The sequence below is a fragment of the Nomascus leucogenys genome, chromosome 5 (genome assembly GCF_006542625.1).
Source record: "Nomascus leucogenys isolate Asia chromosome 5, Asia_NLE_v1, whole genome shotgun sequence".
Lineage (NCBI taxonomy): Eukaryota > Metazoa > Chordata > Mammalia > Primates > Hylobatidae > Nomascus > Nomascus leucogenys.
In genome coordinates this window covers 124068804-124088325 of record NC_044385.1, presented here as the reverse complement: position 1 = coordinate 124088325, position 19522 = coordinate 124068804, and the positions used below count along the sequence as shown (strand labels likewise).

The following is a 19522-nucleotide window of genomic DNA, read 5'->3' as shown; positions in this document are numbered from 1 at the left end:
GTGGCAGATGGGAAGATGTGACAAAGGAAGGCTCTGTGGCTTGTAGGAGGGTCACCTAGACCAGCATGGGGGAGGGGGACTGATTAGGGGGAAGAGGGAAGTACAGGAGGCTGGGAAATAAAATGGGGCAAAAACACCAGGTTTCTCCCAGCCAGGCTCATTATCAATTCCAGCAAAACAGTAACATGATCTCACACAATGATCAATTTAAAACCAAAACTTTTGTTGACTACTCCAATCAACTCAAAGAGTGCTGATTCATGATTTCTAAAACTACTTTTACAAGTGAGCATTTTCTAAAATCTCTATAAAGAGGCGGTGATGCAGTGAGGTGATCCTTCACGTCCACTCTGCAGACACGCTAAACTCATCAATAATGTCTCTCAGCGTCCTTCTGGCATGACCCAGCAGACCTCAAATTAGGTATTTCTTATTTGGGAGTATTATTGAAGACTAGATGAGGAATTTGGTTTTTGCTAATTCAGTGACTGGCTTACCCCTTTCAGGAAAGGAAAACATAAATAAAAACATATATAGATTCTAGGCCAGGTGCAGTGGCTCATGCCTGTAATCCCAGCACTTTGGGATGCCAAGGCAGGAGGTTTGTTTGAGCCCAATTCGAGACCAGCCTGGGCAACACAGCAAAACACCGTCTCTTTAAAAAAATAAAAATTTAAATTTAAAAAACCCAGATTCGGCCGGGCGCAGTGGCTCAAGCCTGTAATCCCAGCACTTCGGGAGGCCGAGACGGGCGGATCACGAGGTCAGGAGATTGAGACCATCTTGGCTAACACAGTGAAACCCCATTTCTACTAAAAATACAAACAATTAGCCGGGCGTGTTGGCGGGCACCTGTAGTCCCAGCTACTCGGGAGGCTGAGGCAGGAGAATGGCATGAACCCAGGAGGCGGAGCTTGCAGTGAGCTGAGATCGCGCCACTGCACTCCAACCTGGGGGACACAGCAAGACTCCGTCTCAAAAAAAAAAAAAAAAAACCCAGATTCTGATGGGGGCCAGGTACAATGGCTCATCCTAGAACTTTGGGAGGCTGAGGCAGAAGGATCGCTTGATTCCAGGAGTTCAAGACCAGCATGGGCAACATAGCAAAGTCCCATTTCTATACAAAATTTAAAAATTAGCCAAGCACACTGGCTCATGCCTGTAATCCCGCAACTTTGGAAAGCTGGGGTGGGAAGATCATTTGAGCCAGGAGTTCAAGGCTGCAATGAGCTACGATTGTGCCACTGCACTCCAGCCTGGGTGACAGTACAAGATCTTATCTATAAAAATCAATAAAGTGAAAGAAGCTGTGTGACTAAGACTTTTGCTAAAAAGAATGTTATTATAACTTGTTTATCTTTGTTTTTATGCTTACACACAGTTCAGATTCAAAGCTTCATAGTTTAATAATACAAATAACAGCTACCACGTCTTAAGTCTTTTATAAATTGCCAGAGAGTATGGTTTTTTTTTTTTTTTTTTTTTGAGACAGAGTCTCGCTCTGTCGCCCAGGCTGGAGTGCAGTGGCGCAATCTCGGCTCACTGCAAGCTCCGCCTCCCGGGTTCACGCCATTCTCCTGCCTCAGCCTCTCCGAGTAGCTGGGACTACAGGCGCCCACCACCACGCCCGGCTAATTTTTTTGTATTTTTAGTAGAGACGGGGTTTCACCGTGGTCTCGATCTCCTGACCTCGTGATCCGCCCGCCTCAGCCTCCCACAGTGCTGGGATTACAAGCGTGTGCCACCGCGCCCGGCCGAGAGTATGTTTTTATACGTTATCTTTCATTCTCAAAACAAATTGCAAATGGTCAAAATTCCAAATATTCACACTGATCACAAGGACTTTTATAATTAGTTATTTAGAATCCATGATTTCTATCATAATGGGCATTATTCAAAAGGTATTATTTTTATTTTTAAAATATGGGAGGAAATGGGGATTCAAATGAAATGACTTGCTCCAGACGACCCAACTTTTGAGTAGTAGAGCAGGGATCTGAACACAGCTACCTCAGGGTCCTGTGGCAGCCAGCTTCCAAGATAGCACTCAATGATTCTTGCCTCCTGGCATCTACACTTTTGTGTAACTATCTCCCCTTAAGTCATGGCTGGCAGTAGGCCCAAGAATACTGTGGAAGTGGCAGTGTATAACTTCCATGTCTGGCATATCAGCCACAGCGGGGCCAGGCACAGTAGCTCACCCCCATAATCCCAGCACTTTGGGAGGCCGAAGCGGATGACCACTTGAGCTTAGGAGTTCAAGACCAGCCTGGGCAACACTGTGAGACTCCCATCTCTACAAAAAATACAAAAATTAGCCAGGTGGTGCATACCTGTAGTCTCAGCTACTTGGGAGGCTGAAGTGGGAGGCTCACTTAAGCCTGGGAAGCAGAGATTGCAATGAGCTGAGATCACACCACTGTACTCAAGCCTGGGTGACAGAGTGAGACCCTATCTCAAAAATAAATAAGTAAAATTAAAATTTAAAAAAACCACAGCAGTTTCGCCTTGGTTTCCTCATGGTTCACTCACTCTGGGAGAAGCTAGCCACCACGTTGTAAGGTATTCAAGCACCCTGCCTAAGGAGCTTATCGGGCTCCTTGGTAGCAGACCCCACAGTCCCCGTTGACTTTTTTTTTTTTTTTTTTAGACAGAGTTTCGCTCTTGTTGCCCAGGCTGGAGTACAATGGCATGATCTCAGCTCACCACAACCTCTGCCTCCCGGTTCAAGCCATTCTCCTGCCTCAGCCTCCCAAGTAGCTGGGATTACAGGCATGCACCACCACTCCCAGCTAATTTTGTATTTTTAGTAGAGATGGGGTTTCTCCATGTTGGTCAGGCTGGTCTCGAACTCCCAACCTCAGGTGATCTGCCCACCTTGGCCTCCCAAAGTGCTGGGATTACAGGCGTGAACCACCACGCCCGGCCCCAGTTGACTTTTTCAAAAAATAGAGATGGGGTCTTGCTATGCTGCTGAGGCTGGGAACTCCTGGACTCAAGCGATCCTCTCCCCTCAGCCTCCTGAGTAGCTGAGACTACAGGTATGTGCCACCATGCCCAGCTCCTAGCTGACATCTTTATCGCAAACCTCCATGCCAGAACTGTTCATTGAAGCCATTTCCAAAGTCCTGACCCACAGAAACTGCAAAAGATAATCAATCTCTACCGTTGTTTCAAGCCACTCAACTTTGGGGGTAATGTGTCATGCAGCGATAGATAACAAAGGCATGTCCTAATGCCTGCATTCTTTTCTCCACCTCCACGGGGCCTTGTAGTTGCTTCGGTAATTTTATTTTTGAATGATTATCCCTGTATATTCACATAGAGAATTAACAAAATAGTTACTGGAATTAAACCTACATGCCCCATCAGGTCTTTGAGATAAGCACCTACAGGACTGACATCTTATTTATTCCCGCTGGCACTGTTCCATTCTGGGCCTCGAGATTTTAGACACAAATTGCTCTTTCCAATCCACCCCTTCAAAACGCAGGCAGCAACAAAGCTCCTCCAGTCTTTCTCTGCCAGAGAGTCCAGGAAATTTTGTCACATCTTCAGGTAAGCCCTTCTTAAAGATGTTTTTCTCTATATTTTTTTGGTTAAAAAAATATATAACCATGATAAGATACCACTACACACCTATTAAAATGGCTAAAATAAAAAATACCGTCCATACCAAGTGCTGGTAAGGATTTCACTTCTAGCTATTTTTCCATGAGAAATCAAACTTCATCCATATCAAAACCTGTATGTAAGAGTTTATAGCAACTCTATTCATAATTGCTCCAAACTGGACACAAGTCAACTGTTCTTCAGTAAGTGAACGGATAAACACACTGTGGTACATCCATATGATGGAATACTAACCAGACAGCAAAAGTGAGTGAGCTATTGGAATCACAAAGACATTAGGCTGAATGAAAGAGGCCAGTCTCAAAAGGTTACAAACGCTAAGATTCCATTTATATGACATACTGGAAAAGACCAGACTATAGTTAGTGACAGAGCAAAGACGGGTGTGGTTAGCAGGGACTGGGGGTGCAGCACAAGGGAATGTTCTAAATTGACAGAAATGTCCCATATCCTGACTGTGGAGTTGGTTACACAAATCTACGCATTAAAACTCAAAGGACAGGCATGGTGGCTCGCACCTGTAATCCCAGCACTTTGAGAGGCTGAGGCAGGTGGATCACCTAAGGTCAGGAGTTGAAACCAGCCTGGCCAAAATGATGAAAGCCCGTCTCTACTAAAAATACAAAAATCCACCAGGCGTGGTGACGGGCACCTGTAATTCCAGCTATTCGAGACGCTGAGGCAGGAGAATCACTTGAACCCAGGAGTCGGAGGTTGCAGTGAGCCAAGATTGCACCACTGCACTCCAGCCTGAGCAACAAAGCGAGAGTCTGTCTCAAAATATATATATATATATATATATATATATATATTTTAAGGTTATTATTACATCACTTTTCTTCACAGATTCACTAACATGTTTGTCTCATTTAGAAAATCTCTGGTTTCCCCATATCCTGATATTTCCAAACAGCTCACTCCACTTAGATCTATCTTGGCCCCTGCTAGCACCTGATGTTAGAGAACCAAAAACTCCAGTAAGATTACAAAGGAAGATCACAAACCCCTGATTAATAAGTTCCTCACAAAGTTCCTAACAATATTAAATGTGCAGATAGATGCTATTCTAGATTGACAGAAATGGCTGGCATTTCCATCATTTTTTTCTGAAGAAATGAAGCAATACTCTCAAGTATGTTCTGTGACCCAAACTGCCAAATGGTAGATTCGAAGCAGATGCCCTGCAAGGCCAGCTTAAAAGGAGGTGAAATTCACGTAGACTCAGTTGCATGACTTGCACACATTATCAAACATCTAAAGTCCTTATAAAGAGATCATCTCTAACAGTGATTTGATATGACTTTAAGTCACTTTCCACATAATTAACAGGTAGAAATCAGTTTTCTCATAGATAATATTAAATAACAGATGAAAGATAAAATCTCCCAACTAATATATCAGTCATGATGCTTTGGATGGCAATAACCGAAAACCCCAACTCAAGTAGGACGAGAAAGTAAATTCACGTATTATCTGGTATCCTAAAACAGATTAGTATTTGGCCTGCTAAACTCCAGGTGCAGAAGATCTAAATGACTCAACGATGCATTTACGGACTCTGGTTCCACCTTTCAGCTCTGTCACCCTCTTGCCTGCTTCAGGTCTAGTAACAACATGGCTGCTGTGATTACAGGCATCACATCTAGTCTTTGGGTCTCCTTTTAAGAGCACACAAACATTCCCCAGAATCCTCTTCAAAGACCTCCCAGATGCTGGAGCATTCTGGGAAAAATTTTGCTGAATGAGAAGCCTGTGCTGCTACGGACCTGGTAACAACATATGTATAGTGACAGTATGAAGCTTGGAGATGCAACTGCCATTAGGCATAATGACTAATTAGGCTGCAGCAGTCTAATTAACCATGGCCAACAAGCCCAAGCGCACAAATCAACATGCCAAGGGGCAGCAGAGAAGGACAGAATGCGTCTGGGTCCTTGGTGATATTTGGGGCTGAGACATGAACTGGGAGCCCCTTTATTACTTGAAGCAACTCAGTATTTGATGTCTGAAACTGCTATTAGTCAGACATTCTGCCACTTGCAGATAAATGTACTCTTAAATGTCCCCTTGAGGTTTTAGGGAAAGAGCATTGATAATTTGTCCAACATCAAAGATGGAAGATATGGCCAGGCGCGGTGGCTCACACCTGCAATCCCAGCACTTTGGGAAGCCAAGCCAGGCAGATCACCTGAAGTCAGGAGCTTCAGACCAGCCTGGCCAACATGGTCTCTACTAAAAATACAAAAATTAGCCGGGCGTGGTGGCGTGCACCTGTAATCCCAGCGATGTGGGATGCTGAGGCAGGAGAATTGCTTGAACCCGGGAGGCGGAGGTTGCAGTGAACCAAGATCCTGCCACTGCACTCCAGCCTGGGTGACAGAGCGAGACTCCATCTCGGAAAAAAAAAAGATGGAAGATATATAAGGGCAGGTTTGTCTGGCTTCAACACCTATACTCCAAATTCTTGTCACCTTTGATATCATCCTGTACCTTCCTTATTCTAAAATGTCATAGAGAGTGTACATTTCACAAATTTTAGTTCAAATCAACCAATGTTTATCATTGAGCTTCTATGGGCAAGAAAACCAAAAATTAGGGAAACATACTTCCTGACCTTACAATACTTGTTCTTTGGCCCAGAAACTAAGGAGAATACACTGATGAAAAGATACAATTACTATCAAAACAGAGAAACTAATGTCCCCCTCTCCAGATGGTTTACATTCCAAGACCCCCAGTGGATGCCTAAAAACCGCAGATGGCGCTGAACCCTACATACACTCTGTGTTCCCCTGGACTTACATACCTGTGGTAAACTTGAACATATGCATTAGGCACAGTAAGATTAACAATAACTAGTAATAAAACAGAGTGACAATACACTGTAATAAAAGTTACGTGAATGTGATCTCTCAAAATACCTTAATGCACTGTACTCACCTTCTCATAATGAAGAAGGGACAGAGTGGGACGCTACGAGATTTCATCGAGCTACTCATAACAGCACACTGTTTTAAGACCTGTGAATTGTTTACTCAGACTGTGGTTGACCGTGGGTAACTGAAACTGCAGAAAGCAAGACTGCAGAGCTGTGTATCTGCCACACTAACCTCTTTTTAGAATGCTACAACTTGCTTTTGCCCAAGGCACCCATTTCTCACTCATTTCAAAAACATTTTTTCCCATAATCCTTCTGTGTGCCAAAGAACAAACACAACTCAATTTGGGACTTTAAAAATCTATTTATTTGATCATAATCTTAAACACTTATTTGCTTATATTTTCAAATTAAGCAGGCAGTTTTTTTCTTCATCTTTAGGTTTTTTCCAACTCAGTTTTAGTTAGATAAGAACAAAACTGTTCCATCGCCATCCAGTAAATAGAGCCTGACCTCTTGAAAGGAGCAATATGCTCTTTTTCTCGTCTTACATACAAGAAATGTGCTATTTTTCCAACACTGAATATATTTCCTGACGTTAAATAAGTTCAATGACTAGAACATGTAAAGTGTTTTCCTAATAACTTTTGCCTTTCAAAAGAGATTTAAAAAATGAAAAGGCAAAAATAGGTTGGGTGAAAATATTCATACTATATAGATCTTTACAAAGGATTTATACACAAAATATATGAAGAACTCCTAGAACTATAAGAAGACATTAAGAATGTGCAGTTTACTGTATATCAAGAATACTAAATATAAGCTATATAAAACAATCTAAACAAAACAATTAAAAACAGTAAAGATCTGCCAGGCACAGTGACTCACACCTGTAATCCCAGCACTTTGGGAAGCTGAGACAGGCAGATCAGTTGAGGTCAGGAGCTTGAGACCAGCTTGGCCAACATGGTGATTTGTACTCTCTACCGAAAATACAAAAAATAGCATGGCGCATGCCTATAATCTCAGCTACTTGGGAGGCTGAGGCAGAAGAATCACTCGAACCTGGGAGGCGGAGGTTGCAGTGCGCCAAGATTGTGTCACTGCAACTCCAGTCTGGGTGACAAAGTGAGACTCCGTCTCAAAAAAGTAAATATTTGGCCAGGCGCGGTGGCTCAAGCCTGTAACCCCAGCACTTTGAGAGGCCGAGGCGGGCGGATCACAAGGTCAGGAGATCGAGACCATCCTGGCTAACATGGTGAAACCCCGTCTCTACTAAGAACAAAAAATTAGCCGGGTGTGGTCGCGGGCACCTGTAGTCCCAGCTACTCGGGAGGCTGAGGCAGGAGAATGGCGTAAACCCGGGAGGCTGAGCTTGCAGTGAGCCAAGATGGCGCCACTGCACTCCAGCCTGGGCAACAGAGCAAGACTCCATCTCAAAAAAAAAAAAAAAAAAAAAAAAAAAAGTAAATATCTAACAGACGCTCACAAAAGGAGATATACGAATGGTCAATAAGTACATGAAAACGTTTCATTAGTTATCAGGAAAATATAAAACAAAACCACAGTGAGATATCGCTACATAGCCACTGGAATGGCTAAAAGGAAAGACTATTTCAAGTGTTGATCAAGACTGAGGTAACTAGAAGTCTCATACATTACTGGTGGGAATATAAAATGGTGCCAACGCTTTCTTACAAATAGCTTATTATAAAGTTATGTACACACTTAAGAAAGACCTAGCAGGAAAAATAAAGACATATCTCTACACAAAGATTTGTTCACAAATGTTCACAGCAGCTGTATTCATGATAGCCAACACTGAAAACAACTTGAATGGCCAAAGGGGAGGGGACATGCAAGTCATAGCATATCCAGCCACTGAAATACTGCTGAGCAACAGAAAATAAACTAATAAAGAGGATGGGAAAGACAGTAGCAAGGGAGCAGCGAAGAGGAGCAGAAGAGAGGGGGAGGAGAAGAGGGAAGAAGAGAGAGAGGAATAAAAGTACAGACAGGCATGGTGGTTCATGCCTGTAATCCCAGCACTTTGGGAGGCCGAGGGAGGAGGTTCACTTGAGCCCAGCAGTTCAAGACTAGCCTGGGCAACATGGCAAAACCCCATCTCTAGTAAAAACACAAAAAATTAGCCAGGTGTTGTGGTGCTTGCCTGTAGTCCCAGCTACTTGGGAGGCTGACGTGAGGGATCACTTGAGCCCAGGAAGTTGAGGCTGCAGTGAGCTGAGATCATGCCACTGCACTCCGGCCTGGGCAATGGGAGTGAGAACCTGACTCAAAAAAAAAGTACAAGAGAGAAGAAATACCTAGACATGTCATAGCCAGACTGCAGAACACCAAAGCATCTTAAAAGTAGCCAGAGAGAAAAGACAGACTACTTACAAATAATTAGACAGCAACAGCAACGGGACCAGAACACAGCTGATTAATACAGGAACAATACAGAATTGCACACCCAGATAAATTTACCATTCAAGAACAAAGGTATCTAAGACATGCAAAAACTGAAGTTACCACCAACAGATGCTAACAGAATTTCTGAAAGATGTATCTCAGGAAGAAGGAAAATGTATCCCAGAAGCTTCAAAGTACAAAAAGGAATGGTGAGCATATTAAACTTACAGACAAGTACCATATAAAACAATTCTGTCAAATTTCGGGCAGGTTAAGAAATGAGAAGGCTGGCCGGGCGCGGTGGCTCACGCTTGTAATCCCAGCACTTTGGGAGGCCGAGGCGGGCGGATCACGAGGTCAGGAGATCGAGACCACGGTGAAACCCCGTCTCTACTGAAAAATACAAAAACTTAGCCGGGCGTGGTGGCGGGCGCCTGTAGTCCCAGCTACTCGGAGAGGCTGAGGCAGGAGAATGGCGTGAACCCGGAAGGCGGAACTTGCAGTGAGCCGAGACTGCGCCACTGCACTCCAGCCTGGGCGACAGAGCGAGACTCCGTCTCAAAAAAAAAAAACAAAACAAAAAAAAAAAAAAAAAAAAGAAATGAGAAGGCTATATAAAAGAACAGATGCCAAAATGCTAAGGCAGGAGTCAGTAACAGGTGGTAGGATTTCAAGTTTGTTTTACTTTCTTCATGCTTTTATTGTCTTGGGTTTTCTTGAAACAGTTTCACTTTTGTTGCCCAGGCTGGAGTACAATGGCCTAATCTCAGCTCACCACAACCTCTGCCTGCCTCAGCCTCCCGAGTAGCTGGGATTACAGTCATGCACCACCACGCCTGGCTAATTTTGTATTTTTAGGAGAGACGGGGTTTCTCCATGTTGGTCAGGCTGGTCTTGAACTCCCGACCTCAGATGATCCGCCCGCCTTGGCCTCCCAAAGTGCTGGGGTTACAGGCATGACCCACCGCCCCTTATTGTCTTCTTTTTAAAAGGAACCTCTGTCTTTTTAAAATCTGACTCAGCTTTAAGGATTAAATTGCTAAATTAGAATGAAATGAAAACAAAATCAAATATCAAACTGCCAGAACTGCAATCTATCAATTCTAATAACAAGTTTCCTTGAAAAACCCTAAAGACTAATTTGAAGGGATGGTAAAAACTGGATTTATTATTCATTCAACAAGGATTTACCAGACTGGGCAATATAGTGGTGAGACTCTCTAAGAAAAATTTTTTAAAGAAAAAATTAGCTGGGTGTGATGGCATGCGTCCGTAGTCACAGCTACTCGGGAGACCGAGATGGAAGGATTCCTTGAGCCGAAGAGGTAAAGGCGGCAGTGAGCCATGATCCCCATTGCACTCCAGCCTGGGTGACAGAGACCCTCTTTAAAAAAGAAAACAGAACACAAGGATTTACCAAGGCTTTGCTATATTCAGATGCTATACTAGATCCTGAATGAACAAGAACAAAAACTGAAAGTCATCATAATACTGGATTTTTAAGTCTGCTAATTGATAATAAATTTATGCAAAGCATTTCATCAAAAGTCTGCACATAAAGTGAAGTTACTCTTGTGGTCAGAGGTTATTATCGTAATTGACAGTTAAAGGCAGTCTAGTGTGGCCTGAGGCTCTTTTTTTAAAATGTATGAACAAGTATGACAGTTTTACATATGAAATTCATTCAGTGTAAATGATGAATTCCCACATTAATTGCAAGTCTTGAAGTTCGTCCATAATTTCCATCCCACATTAAACTAAGAAAACTTACAATCTGAGTTAATAGTTTGCAGGCAGCACTGAGCATGCCTCAGTTTCAGTCTCGCTGGATTAGTATCAAAATCTTCGAGCATGATATTTTAGTAATGTATCAATTATCCACTTTTGCTCAAAGTATCCACTTGGCCAAACATTTTTAACTAATTCAAACCAGGGCAAGGGCATCCTATAAAAAGTTTTGCCAGTTTTAAATATACGTTTTCTGGGGGCTTCTTGATTAAAAACAAAGGCTGCATTTGGCAGAACAGACTGGAGAAATCAGCATTTCAAGTAATTTGAATGAAAACCGTTTGGCTCTGATCTTCCTGGACATGTGGAAGTGGTTAAGGAGGTAACAGCCTACCTAAGTCGCCATGGGTGAAACGGAGAGAAAGGACTGCGACCCAGTACCACCACAGAATAAACTCTGACACTAAAAGGCAAGAAAAGAAGTTGATCCGCTGCTTCCCATTCAATAGCCAGCTTGGGGAGGCTCCTTTCAATCAAAAGCACCAAACAATAGGAGAGAGACTGCCACAAGAGCCTAAAACCCCACACCCTCCCTTCCCAGGCAAATGGTAACCAATACAGGGAATGCCTGTCCTTCCAAGGTAGAAAGACTCTAGCACCTGCATTACAGGATTATACCTGCCCCTCTTATCTGTAGCACCTTCAGCTGGTGAGGGAAGTGCATTTCTCAAAAACAATAAGCAGTTATCTGCAATAAGCAAGGCCAGTTACAAAGGGCTTCTTTAAAATGTCCAGTCCACCATGCTATCAAAACATCAGGCAAGGCCAGGCTCCGTGACTCACGCCTGTATCCCAGCACTTTGAGAGGCCGAGGCGGGCAAATCACCTGAGGTCAGGAGTTCAAGACCAGCCTGACCAACATGGAGAAACCCCGTCTCTACTAAAAATAGAAAATTAGTTGGGCATGGCGGCAAATGCCTGTAATCCCAGCTACTGGGGAGGCTGAGGCAGGAGAATCGCTTGAACCTGGGAGGCAGAGGTTGCAGTGAGCCGAGATTGCGCCATTGCACTCCAGCCTGGGAAACAAGAGCAAAACTCCACCTCAAAAAAAAAAAATCACGCAAGTACAGTACTTACAGATCCATAGAGTTTCTCTTATCCTCTGGGAAAATCACAATGCCATTTTTCCTAAGCATATTCTGCCTGCAGAAACCAGCCTTTTATCCTTTCTCTAGTATTCTCTAATCCCCTCCAGGATGAAAAGAGTTGTGACATCCTCCTCATAAATATATACAATTTTCCAAATGAATTAAGCTCTTAGGTGTTCAATAAATTAAATGAGCATAAGCTTCACTGTTTAAAAAAACTAACCCTTTCAATGCTATCTTTCATTTGTATCCTTAACCAAACAAAACAAAACGAAACAATTTCCTTGGGCAGTTCCTTTTTTCTCTTTTTTTCTTTTTTGAGACAAAGTCTCAGTCTGTTGCCCAGGCTGGAGCGCAGTGGCCCGATCTCAACTCACTACACCCTCCGCCCTCCTGGGTTCAGGCGATTCTCCTGCCTCAGCCTCCTGAGCAGCTGGGATTACAGGCACCTGCTACCACACCTGGCTAATTTTTGTATTTTTAGTAGAGACAGGGTTTCACCATATTAGCCAGGCTGGGAAATCCTGATCTCAAGTGATTCGCCTCGGTGTCCCAAAGCGCTGGGATTACAGGTGTGAGCCACCATGCCCAGCCCCCTTGGACAGTTTCTTTAATGAAAAGTGAAACAAAAACGTTCCTCCAGGTTCCCTGCAAACTCTGGATAATTCTGAGGTGAATGCAATAACCCAGTAAGAAACTTGTCCGGGATAATTATTTTAAGAACTTCTTTGATAAGTCTGGCTACAGAGTAAAGTTAGCATTCTATTATGAACCAAGGAATAAATCCATCCCTGTATCAATTAAAGGAAGAGAATATCAATGTAAAAGGGGGCATTACAAACCAAACTTCAAAAGGATTCCCACAGCGACAGAACTTCTCAATGAAACACCACACCCCAAATAACGGGGGGCGGGGTAGGTGCACCACAGAATCCCTGCCCCTAGGAGGCACAGCTACCTCCACACCAAGTATTTCTAGTTTCCCATTCACATAAAAGAAACAAGTAAGAGATTCTGGGAGGCGCTGGGCTGGGAAGGCATCTACTCACTGTCTCCACCAACAATTCCCTCAGTAAAGCAGTCATTGCCCAATAATGCTTCTATTTATTTTACCCAGAAGCAGATCTATTAGCCAGACATTCTAAAAACACAAACGCTTCGTTGTGCTTGGAGAGACTCCAATATTGATGCCTTGCTGCAGAACGATGCTGCAGGAATATAAAGTGAGCCATGTGCTAGCTGTACCCACTGTCAGAAACTGTCACATCCTGGAGACCAACCCATCCGAAAGACTGAGAATAAACTCCCTACAAGAACACTGGAAGGAGAAAGCCAAAGATAGGATGAATCAGGGCCCTACTAAAGTCTCCGGAACAACGAAGCCAATTTTTAAGGCAACTCTCCCTAAAGCTTTCAAGACCAGAAAGGTATTTTCTTTATCCTCCCGTTGTTCAGACTGAATAAGAAAAGCAAGACAATGCTGGAGGATGTTCTGAAATGGGCTCCGCAAGTCACCACGTGCAAAGCACATTAAACAGAATCCAGTGCTAGGCCAGGGTTTGGCTCAGAAAATGCTGCCTACTGGAAGGAGAGGGGCCACCGGGGGTTTCCACGCAGAGACCAGGGCTGGGCGGTCAAACCTGGTAAACTGACAAGGAGAACGGCCTTAACAACAATAAAATGAAACGGCCAGAGGCCACCGGTACTCCCCAGGGCTGGGAGAGACAGGGAGGCCGAGGCTGCTAAACTGTTCCAGATGAGAAGCAGGCTCTCCCACGTCTCCACGAGCTGATCAGATACCAGGGCCTCGCTTCTTTGTGAGCCTCAGCTCCCTCCTTTCTGGGGAACCCTACTCGATCCCCAACAGCCGCTGGTCTCCAGCTGCCACAAACGCGATCCAGACTCATTACAGGGAACTCATATTTCCCCCATCAAATAAAACACACACACACACACACACACACACACACACAGTCTCCGGGTTCCAGGCGGATCACACAGCTAAAGTTTCCGGAACTTGAATCGTAAAACCACAATCAGAAGTTGTTTGGAAATGCTCGCCGCAAAACAATCTGTCCTTTGCTTTAAAGAATAAAAAATAAAAAAACTTTGCCTTGCATAAAGGCAGACAGTAAAGAGAGACACAAATCTAACTTGGGCAGAGGGTGTGTTCCTCTTTGTCACCCGCCGGGAACCTCGCGCCGCGAGTGGGCGAGCGGCGGGCACCCGGCGGCGCGGTGGCATCCGCGCCAGCGGCCACCTCCCCGGCCCGCAACCGGCCTCAGGGGCCGAGATTGCGGCCCGAGGTCCGGAAGCGGCGTCCGGCGCTGTCAGCGGGCGGGTAGGACGGAAGGAAGCGGGGGAAGGGCGCCGGGGGTCAGGGGAGGCGAGCGGGGACCGGCGCAGAGCCCCGCAGCCCGAGGTCGGCGGAGGTGAGGGGAGAGGGGCGCAGGGGGCAGCGCGGAGCCCCGAGGCCCCCGAGCTCCTGCGATGGTGGCCGGGGCTGCCCGGGCCCGGCCCGCCGCCCGACTGCGCGAGGCAGGACCTCGGGGACCACGCGCCCACCTTCGCCCGCAGCCCCGGCCGTGCGCTGCGGGAGCCTGGACTCGCACAAGTTACCGCCCGCGACCCGGACCCCGCCGGCCCCCGCCCTCCCGCCGCGGTCATTGTTCACCGCGCGCCTCCTACCTCCACAGCGCCGGCGGCTGCGGCGGCTCCCTCTCCCGGCTCGGGCTCCGGGATCGGCGGCTCACAAGCCCCCGGCGGCCGAGGGCGCGGCGGCGCCGGCTATTAATACACGCGGGCGGCGGCGGCGGCGGCGCGGGCGCGAGCGCGCGAGCGGGGCTGGCGGTGGCCGGCTGAGGTCCGAGCCATCAAAGGTGGCGCGGGGCGGAGGGGAGGGCGGAGCAGGCGGGGTGGGTGGGGAGCGGGCTCCGGGTCGCCATGGCCGCCTCGACGCCGGGGCCAGCGCCACTGGCGCAGGGAGGAGCGGCGCAAAGCGGGAGGCGGCCGCGTCCCCGCCCCGCGCCCCAGCCGAGCGCCCGCACCGCTGCGCCCGCGCCTGAGCCGCCGCCTCTGAGGCCGGCGAGCGGGAAGTGCGGTGGCCGCCGCCCCTCCCCGGGTCTGGGCCGGCCCCTCGGCGGGGGGAGGCGGGCGCCGCGCAGCTCTAGCAGCGGGGACGCGGGAGAGCCACAGCCCCCTCCAGCGTCCGGGCCCGCGCCCTGCGCCCGCCCCGCCCCGCTCCGCCCGGGCAGGTGCGCCCAGGGGCCTCCCGAGCCCAGCGCGCCGCCGGGGATCTGCGCCTCTCTTGGGCTTCCGGCCAGGGCCGGGCTGCGCGCGGCGCTATCGAACCGAGCGCGAGGAGCGCCACCGGCGAGACGCGAATCCGGCCGCTGTGGCGAAAAACGAACCGGGGAGAGCGGCAGACGTGTGCACGGCGAAGCCGGGAGCGGCAGGCGGGCGGTCAGGGGCTCGGACTCTGCAGGTCGCTTTTTGAGGTCCTGCCTGGGGCTGCTTCGCCTGCGACGTCGCGCGGGGAGGACCGTCTTCAGGGACCCACCGAGCCCTCCCCTCTCCCGGAGCCACAGGCACGGGCTTCCGGCACCACCCCGGGCTGCGCGGGACTTAAGCTTGGGGGAGCGGCGGCCACCCCGCGCCGGCCCACGTCCTGGCCCAGCGCCCTCCGCCCGAGCGAATTCCATGACACTTCCCGCCCGCCCAGCCTCGGGGGACAGTGCCCTTGGGGAATGGCGTTGGGGAGGTTAGGGGTGGCTTGCGATGCTTGAGTGCCTTCGGGGGTTTCGGGAACTCTACGGACCAGGGAGCAAGATTCAGGACCCAGGAGGCAGCGATCTAGGGGCACAGTCACCGTCCCCACCCAGCAGCTGCCGCGTTACCTTCTCTACCCCCTTCTGAGCCTCCAGTCCCTCTCTCTAAGCGTGGCGGGAAGAGGCCTAGGGCGCAGCAAGTGACGCTCTGCCAGACCCGGGGCTAGCGGATTCCGGCCTTTGGAGGCCACTGGCTCAGAACCCTGGGACTTTTGCGTCTTACAGGAGTTCCCTGACCTCAGACCGAGAGGGCAATTTCACGGGAGAGGCCTCAAGTGAACTCACAGCTGGACAGGAGCTGGGCAGAAGTGGAGTGTAGGGACCCTGATAGAAGGGCGGGTTGAGACAGGAACAGGGGTCTTGGAAGTAGGGGGTGCTTGTGGGCAGCTCCTAGGGAGGAGCAGAGATGTAATACTTGCAGATTTGGTGGTCTGTGGTTGAAGAGAAGAAATGGTGGGTTTGAGGCTTTGCTCCGTCAGCCCAACCAGCTGTGTGTCACAGATCAGATTTTTTTCTGCTCGTGATTCTCTAAGTGTGGTTCTCAGACCACGACCACCACCAGCAGCCCCTGGAAACGTCAAGAAATGAACATTCTTGGGCCGCATCCCCGACCTACCTAATGAAACCTTAGCAAGCATCTGAATCGCCTGCAGGGCTAAAGGACTGTCAGGCTCCATCCCCAGAGCTGCCGATTCAGTAGGTTTGGGGTGGGGCCTGAGAGTTTGCATTTCTAACAAATTCCCAGATAGTGATGTTGCTCTGGTCCTGGGATCACACTTGGAGGATCACGGTGTTAGGACAGTGGGTCTCAAACTCATGGAATCATCTGCAATTAAAAAACAACACCCTGGTTGCACCCCAGCCAAATATATAAAGATTCTAACCCAGGCATCAGCATCAGTAAAGTTCCGCAGGTGATTCCAATGTGTAGCCAGGTTTGAGAACAGCTGCTGTAGGCTGCTTTTTAAACTCTAATGTATACCCGAATCACCAGGGAATCTTGTTGCAATGCAGATTCTGATTCAGTAAGTCTGAGACTGTTTCTAACAAGCTCTCAGGTGTTACTTGCTAGTCCAAGGACTACACTTAGTGGCAAAGTGCTGTGTCATACCTCCCAACTAAAAGGAAAAAATTAGGCCGGGCGCAGTGGCTCACTCCTGTAATCCCAATACTTTGGGAGGCTGAGGCAGGCGGATCTCCTGAGGTCAGGAATTCGTAAACCAGCCTCGCCAACATGGGGAAACCTCATCTCTACTGAAAATACAAAAATTAGCTGGGCGTGGTGGTGCGCGCCTGCGGTTCCAGCTACTCGGGAGGCTGAGGCATGAGAATTGCTTGAACCTGGGAGGCAGAGGTTGCAGTGAGCCGAGATCATGCCATTGCACTCCAGCCTGGGCAACAAAGTGAGACTCCATCTCAAAAAAAAAATCATAAAAATAATAAAAGCAGAAAATCATAGCACAGAAAATTAGAAAAGTGACATTTTCCCAGTCACCCTCTTTGCAAGACCGACATTTTCTACATGTTACAGCATTTCTTTCATAGTCTTTGTATGTCTAGAATTAGATTGTTGTGATCTTAAAACTATTTATGATCATAACACATAATATATTGATCATATTAATCAATATGATAATACATAATATCCCATGCTGTCTTATCTCAACATTATCAACATTTGTGAAGGTGGCTTTTAAAGGAGCCAATCTGAGGTTTGCAGGCTGAGGGCAGGAGCCCATGGGGAGAGAGTTAATGGGGGAAAAGAGAGGGGAGAAGGGACAGTTCTGGGAATCTAGTTAGAGAGGCTATAAAGCGGTGGGGTCACACTAGAGAACTTCCTACGTTTCCTTCCAGCTCTCACCAACATTCTGCAGTTGGTACCTAACCTAATAGAAAGTACTGTTTCTTTTAAGAGAGAGTCTTGGCCGGGCGCTGTGGCTCAAGCCTGTAATCCCAGCACTTTGGGAGGCCGAGGCAGGCGGATCACGAGGTTAGGATATCAAGACCATCCTGGCTAACACAGTGAAACCCCGTCTCTACTAAAAATACAAAAAATTAGCCGGGTGTGGTGGCCGGCACCTGTAGTCCTATCTACTCAGAAGTCTGAGGCAGGAGAATGGCATGAACCCGGGAGGCGGAGCGTGCAGTGAGCCGAGATCATGCCACTGCATTCCATCCTGGGCGACAGAGCGAGACTCCGTCTCAAGAAAGGAAAAAAAAAAAAAAAAAGAGTCTTGCTCTGTTGCCCAGGCTGGAGTGCAGTGGCACAAACAGCTCACTGCAGCTTCGAACTCCTAGGCTCAAGTGATCCCCCTGCCTTGGCCTTCCAAAGTTCTGGGATTACAGGCATAAGGCCATCATGCCTGGCCAGAAAGCACTTTTTAAATTCCTCTCCCTGAAAAGCCAGGGGTACCTGGCCTCAAAAATCCTGAACCTGGAAAATCAACTTCTGAAAAACTTACGTGTTTCCTTGTCATTGTGTGTCATTTATGCTTAACTTTCAGAATATAAAAATGTATAATCCCCCTAGATCCCCCTTTTATCCCAAGCTGTGGCATGGGTTATTTAGAAATCTTTCTGGATTAAGGAATCACCCTGTGCTTAACAATTCCTCTCATTAATTTTAACTGTTTTACTGTAAAACGTGTGTACGTGTCAAGATAAAATTAAGCAGTATAGAAGAGTATGAAGTGAAACCTAGAAGGAACCCTTCCTGCATCCCTAATCTCGCTTCTTAGAAATAATTTTCCCAACAGTTTTTACAGTCTTTCAGATATTTTCTGCTCATATACAAAAGTGTGGGGGGGCATGCAAATCTTTCATATTAAGAGATCACATGTCACAGTGAAACACCACTTTTTATTCCATGGTTACCTCCCCTTCAACATATCACCTTTCGGGGAATCTGAGTTTAGGGTGATGATGCTCTCTGGACAGACAGTATGCACTGACAGTAACTGAGGCAGCCTGTATTAAAACCCAAGGCGGAAAGAGATCTGCTTATAGCATTTGTGGTGGGCTCATTCTGTGTAATCCCCCTGCTTTTTTTTTTTTTTTTTTTTTTAGATGGAGTCACACTCTGTCGCCCAGGCTGGAGTGCAGTGATGCAATCTCGGCTCACTGCAACCTCTACCTCCCGGATTTAAGCAATTCTCTGCCTCAGCCTCCTGAGTAGCTGGGATTACAGGTGCGTGCCACCACGCCCGGCTAATTTTTGTATTTTTAGTAAAGACAGAGTTTCACCATCTTGGCCAGGCTGGTCTTGAACTCCTGACCTCATGATCCACCTGCCTTGGCCTCCCAAAATGCTGAGATTACAGGCATGAGTTACCGTGCCAGGCCCGTAACTTCTTACTGATACGGTCTTGCCCTCTCATTTGCTCGCTTTGATGAAGCCGGCTGCCATGTTGTAAGATGTCCTATGGAGGACCCACAGTGGCAAGGAACAGAGGGAAGCCTTACTCTAACAGTCCTGGAGGCACTGAATTCTGCCAACAACCATGTAATACGCAAGTCCGTTCCAACTGAGACTTGAAGTGATGTCAGTTTCATGAGGAACCCAAAGCCAGAGGACCCAACTAAGCAATTTCTAGAGTATTGACCCATAGGAAGTATGAGATGATGAGTGTTCTTCTAAGCCACATTTTGGAATAACCTGTTTTGCAGCAATAGATAACACAGCATAATGTGGTAGGAGGAAGAATATTAGGATGAGCAGTTTCAAAGTCGTGTCAACAGGAAGAATTTGAATCTCCTTGTGTAGCTGGTGGGAAATCTTGGGATTCTGAGCTCAATTTCAGCAGCCCTTAGTGGAACCAGCAGAAACTGAGCTACAGAGAAAGCAACTGACATGAAGTAGACATCTGAAGTTGGAGAACTTGAGATATTAGTTGGGA

The 19522-nt window shown here is 47.3% G+C and overlaps 1 protein-coding gene across 3 annotated transcripts in view; it reads right to left on the bottom strand.

Moving 5' to 3' along the window:
• FARP1 (FERM, ARH/RhoGEF and pleckstrin domain protein 1) overlaps positions 1-15348 on the bottom strand; it is a 312172-nt gene extending 296824 nt beyond the window's left edge. For 2 of the 3 annotated variants that reach the window (XM_030813590.1, XM_030813588.1), the window contains exon 1: positions 14488-14894. The gene's annotated coding sequence lies outside the window, so the exon portion shown is untranslated. Of the gene's footprint in view, positions 1-14487; positions 14895-15209 lie in introns of those variants that run through there. The other variant, XM_030813589.1, reaches the window with a different exon arrangement.
• Positions 15349-19522: the final 4174 nt, after the last annotated feature.